This window comes from Anoplophora glabripennis, unplaced genomic scaffold, assembly GCF_000390285.2.
Source record: "Anoplophora glabripennis isolate ALB-LARVAE unplaced genomic scaffold, Agla_2.0 scaffold204, whole genome shotgun sequence".
Taxonomy (NCBI): Eukaryota; Metazoa; Arthropoda; class Insecta; order Coleoptera; family Cerambycidae; genus Anoplophora; species Anoplophora glabripennis.
In genome coordinates, this window is record NW_019416349.1 from 188,142 (window position 1) to 194,389 (window position 6,248).

Sequence of the window (6,248 nt, forward strand, 5' to 3'; positions counted from 1 at the left end):
GACTAGAGATGGGCGCGAGTGTCATTTCATTTCTTTAGAACTAAATTAACTTAATTATTTTCTCGTTATTTAACCTGTTCACATGATTTATGGATTTTAAATAAAGGGTACAAATCTTCGCGAGGATAATACGATATATTTGCTATACATAATAATTATATTTTGCATAGTTTATACACAATACATTTTTGAACGCGTACACATCTCTACCAAAATTTGACCTATTCTTCGGGTTAAAGACACACATTGTCCGCTCTCTATTAATAACGTATTGGCCGCCTCGTTACCATGACAACCATCGTAAGCAACGCTACGAAGAGAAGCAGAATACAGACCGTTTCAATCTGCGTCACTTGTGTATACTATACGTTGTATGGTCCGAGGTTGATGTTCGCGCTCAACGAAGGCAATGTTTTTTTAGAAAGCGTTCACCGCGCAACTATTCTGTTTATTTCCGCGTATTAAACAAACAAACACAATACATTTTCAATATAGAATTATACTTAAATTATAAAATTTATATAAAATTAAAAATAATTTTAAATTGCACAACCGAACGGAAATAGGTGAAGCGGTGCGTCACTTGCGTCACCTGACGAGTTGCCACTGTTCACTTCAATTGTTCTCATGCACGTCGGTCTCCTATGCATGTTTCTCGGAAAGTGTGACATTTCACATGTTTTTCACGTAGACGAATAGGATGCAATGTACTTGTGCACTGGCCAGCGTGAAGTTCCGATATGAATCCTCTAGATTGTTTCGTGTAGGGATATATGAAGCAGAATGTGATTGTCACATTCGTATCGATTAAATAATGGGAAAACTCTTATATTAATAATTCTCTGAATTATTGCTAAATACATAGTTAAGCCGGTTTTTTAACCCTCCCCCCTTTAGTCATAACATTTTTATATCTTGTCAATTAATGTGAGTAGATTAACAATTATTGTTTTCAAATCATATTATTTATAGACTGTGAGTTTACAAATTCCATTTCATGTATGTTCAGCTCATCATCGAAATAATACGAGACTACCTTTTAACTGTAAAATTTACCAGTTTTGGTTAAAAAATTGGAGCGATATTTATAAACAACCTCAAAGTTTAAGACATCTTTGACACAAATGTATAAATTATTTTCTGATCATTGATTCACACGATAACAGTTATATTCAGTTCGAGGTTTCCTTGTTTTGTTTTGAACGGTTTGGGAGATATACGGAGAAAACAACTTTCAGGGGTTCACCTTGAGTCCCATTAGGAAACGTTTCCCTGTCTGTTTATATAAACTTTTTTTAGTAGAACACGCTGGTAAAAGAGAAAGAAAGACATAGAAGGAAATAAAACGGATTCAAAGAACAACAACAATCTAATCAAGAAGAATTGAAAAATTCAACCACTTTTTATTTATTTACTTATTTTTGAAAAGCACTAGAACATGCGTAGGACGTCACATTTGAATTTAGTTTATTATGTTTATATGTCCGTGGTATCTCCATTTATGTGAGATAAACTCAACATGACGCGTTTACTGCTTTCTAAGCTGTCATGTTGTCAGGAAAAGAGCAATTTATCAAGGAAGTGAAAAATCCATACTCTTCTGTTATGGATATTATGTTAGAAACAATCTCTCACATTCTGAAAAATGTAAACGAAACAAATTTAAACGAAAATTCCCACAAGAGTTAAACGATATTTATTTACCAATTTTGTTGAAAAAAAATACGTACATGTAATGAAAGTGTAAGATACTAAAATACGTTTCATCAGCCTAGCTTGTGAAAATTTCAGATCTAAGCAAATGTATAAAATAACCATAAATCACTAGCAAAGAGATTAATGTTTATATAAGTGTTTCTTTAAGAATGAATATTTTCGGTGATATTTGTCTTTCATTAGCCTCTTATTTTCAAAATATCGTTCGTATATCTACAATAAGACAGAACCGAGGTCAGAAAGGAAACGGTAAGACGTTCTGGAATTCGTTTTTTATTACGTTGAAAAATAATTTGAATACTTATAAATATTATTTACCCGCAAGTTAGTTAAATTTGTAGATATTCATCATTTATCTTGTCATAGTCTTGGAATAGTCATATCTTAACTCACTCATAATGATGCATAATTAAGATTTTTTCCATACTGATGACTTCTTAACTTCAAGGATTTCCATTATTGTCCCAATTAATTACTTAAATACTGAGTTTTTTAATTATTTCATATAAATTATCTTTCACTTTAAGATTCACTTAATTTAATTTATTACCTACAACTTTTTCTGTAATTTAAATTTGTACCGATTTTTGATCGTTAAGATTTTAAGTAAATCATTAGGTTCTTAAGTTGTCCAGAAACTTTCTTAGGCATTCGGACAGTTTTCTTTTTATTATTATTATGCAAATAATGTTTCTTGTTTTGCTATTAAATACAACCTCCAGGATGTTTGAATTCAAATATTTAATTCTGAGTTCTATTGCAAGTAATGTGCTTATACCACCTTGCTTACTTTTCTTATATTCAGGGTGTCAATACCTTGTATACAGGGTGCTTTAGAACTTATCCAAAAAAAAATGGGATGTACAGGGGACTTTTACAAATACAACTTTGAAAAAATCAAAAAAGGCAGTTCGAAAATGATTTAAAAATACAGTTCTGACCTTACACAACGCGAAGTGTAATAAAAAACGGACAAAAACTTTCGCAAGGAAAGAAATAAATAGAATTTTACAACACCTACTTTATATCAGCAAATTCAGCTGCTTTTGCCGCTATTATTATTAATTAATGAAATTAATTTGTGGTTTTACTTAATAAAATAATTTGAGATACCTAATGTACAGCAACTGTTCAAAATTTTGTTCACCGACGTGTAAACACATTTGGACCCATCTTACATAGTTTCTACGAACTAACACAAATGTTGTCTTGTTTCACCATAACACTAATATTATCTTGTTTCGCCATAAATTAAAACGATATCCATCAACTCTAAGTTGCTATACACGTAAGCTATTTGTAACACTAACTACTAAAAAACTATTGTAAATACTATCGCAATGACGTTAATATTTATTGTAAAATTTCAATATTCGGAGTCGCTGGGACCATGCTCATTGAGTAAAGCGCACAACGTGAATGACTCTAGATACTACAGTTGTCCAGCGATGTAAAGGTGGAAAGCACTACAATTTCAATAATTTTTTTTCTCGGAAACTATAAGGGTTTTACAAATTCTTTTTTAACGATATTGACTCCATTGTTCATGCCACGCCTATTCCCAATTTTTTTTGGATAAGTTGTGAATCACCCTGCATACCGTGTCCTAAAGGAGAGTTTCACTATAATTTATCTCATTTTAAAGAATTCTTATTAATATAAACATTTGCCATAGAAGTCTTAGTAATAGGTGAGCAGTTAGTGTATAGGTATGTGAATGACAAAAATGTAATCAAACGTGAATGTAATTATTCTACTTTTTTAATTTTAATTTATTTACATATTTATTTTTTTAATCATTCTTATTAAACGATTTGTTAGGTGATTTTACTTTTCTTATTGTTATTAACATTGTTAATAATTTTTTTTCAATGGTTAATTATGCCACTTTACGATTTTTTGTTGTTTTTCTTTTTACTATTTATTTACTAAAGAGATAGTTTACTTGTGGAATATTTAACATACCGTTAAGCAATATTGCAGGTTATCTACTTCTTCGCAATCACAAAAATGATTCTCATTCTCATTTCATGTTCAATTTACATCCTTCGCATAAACAATGGAATGAAACTTCTCATCCGACTAATTGTGGGTACGAAGGAACGATTAGTTTCAGCTGTGAACCATGGTGTACTTCCGATTTGAGACCGAAGTTTTTTGTAGCCTTGTCCTGCTGCGTAATTGAGGCAGTATTGGTATCATTTAGTCTTTCAGTTCTCCTTAATGATTTTTTTTATGTCCCTGCTCGAGATTTTGTAGTTGTATTCAGTAGTACTAGGCGTTAATATACTCAAAATGTCAGTAATGATGTAGTTTGCTTTGCAGGAATGCAATGTTTTATTGATACTGCGGAGCTTCTGCTGTCTATGAAGTTGTGGCGATTGAGATCATATTGTGGGCAGTATCTGATCACTTTAATAGCTATAAATAAGATGCTGGCTTTTGAGGGAGATTTTGTCGTTATCGTGATATACCGATACAAGCTGTTTTGTAGATTATCATATGCATCGTTATTATATTTTTTAATATCTTTTTGTCTCTTACATTCATGAAAATGTTTGATTTGTGAAATGATTACTCTTGCACCATGGCAATGATGGATAGCACGCAGCTTAGTTGTTTAAATTTTTGCAAGTTTCCGGACTATAATTTTCTTTGCATTTGCGACAGCTAGCTGCGCCGATGTACATCGTTCGCTTTTACTGTTTGAGAAAGAATATTTTGCGTAGTCTTCTCAGTAATGTTTAGCAATTGTTAAAGATAATAAATATTTAATTTATTTAAAGGATTTTACAAAATTTTTTTAGTCTTTCTGCGCTTCAATACACTTTTCAATACATTTTTGTACATATCTATACTTCTAAAGATTCTCGTACATTGATGAGTCTGCTGATACTCCTTTTTTTGATTTGCATCTCAAAAATGAGAGCTTCTAGGACAAGCGATTTTATAAGAAAATATTTTTAGTTGTTTTAGTGTAAAGCCATAAGTTATTGTGTGCAAATTTTATCTAATTGACTTTATAAGAATAAGAACTCTTCAAAATTGAAACCAATATTTCAATTGCCTTATTAATCGTTAATAAAGTCAAATGATATTATAATATAATATGTTGTTGAAAGTGACTGTGTTACGGGCTTATTATTATTATTTTCTCTTTTCTCATTAATTGCATTCACAGATTATCATGAACTGATTATTTTTAAAAACAATTGGAATATTTCAATCACGGCTGTTGCTTAACATTAGGTTAAATTTTGAATTAATTAAAGTTTTATTCGCGCAAATTCACGAAAAATATTAAAACAATGAGTTTTATCGATTCGGAATTAAACGCGGTTTACCGGCAACCGGACCTTTTCTTGCGATCCTTTTTTTGCTAAACCTTTCTGTGGCCGATTCGTGTTAGCGCTTGGGCGAAGATAACGTCGTTTTGAGTATTCGGCAGCGTGTGCTCTAGACGATAAAATTATCACAAATTATATTAGTCCAAGAGAATTAAGCTCAAAACCTTCGAGATATGGCTGTTGCTTGACGTAGATTTTATATTAGTAAAAATCGGTCGAAAATAATATAAACAATGAAATTATAAGGTTGCGCCAAGAAAAAAAGTTGTGCTATTTGCAGAAAAAATTAAAAACTGCAAAAATGCTCAAAATTGACATGTTTTATCTAACATTTTCCAATATAACTTCTTAAATATGCAGTTTACAGAAAAAACTATTAGTGATGAAATTGTTTGTTATGAAATTTGCTATAAGACAAAATTGTTTTGATACCTGCCCATTTCATATTTTTGTTGATAGATAGCCAAAACTGCGTAAGAAAGTGATGAAAATCGAGGTAATTTTGAAGCGTTCAACTGATAGGTAAGAAATTGTCCAATTCCCAAAACCCGATCGAAATCGGTCTGATAGTTTTGGTATGAGACAATTTGTTACTAAATTTCAGCGCTAAATGTCGTTATTTTTTTGTGTCAGTGCTGGTGTTAAAGTTAGACATTTTAATTGACGCTGATTTTTTTTACACATACTTGGACTCTTTAACTATCATATAGAATCGTTATAAAAATAATTTTCTTTTTTTTTTAATAATTTTTGGAGCGATTTCAAAAATTCGAAAAATTTTGACTTTAAACAAATACTTTCGAGAAGCGGTTTTGCGGGTTGGAATATATACCAAAGAACTAAAAAATAGTTCTCGGAAAGACGCTTAACTTGAAAAGAACGTTCAAATCGGTCATACAAGTTCCTAGATATAGAGTGTCAAAGTCAACAAGCGCTTGCTGCAAAACTATACATAATGTAACAACAACAAAAATTGAATTTGGTAGGTTTTTTAAAGAACTTTCCGTATGTGTTTTTATAAATATGACCGCACGTGTGCTTTTTATATGAAAATTCAATGAATATCGTTAAGCCGAGAAGAGGGGATGAATTATAGAAATTGAAATCGTGCGTTCAAAGAGCGCGCGCGCTTCGGCGTTCAGTATCTCGGCTTCTATGGCTCCGATTTTGATGATTTTTTTTTAA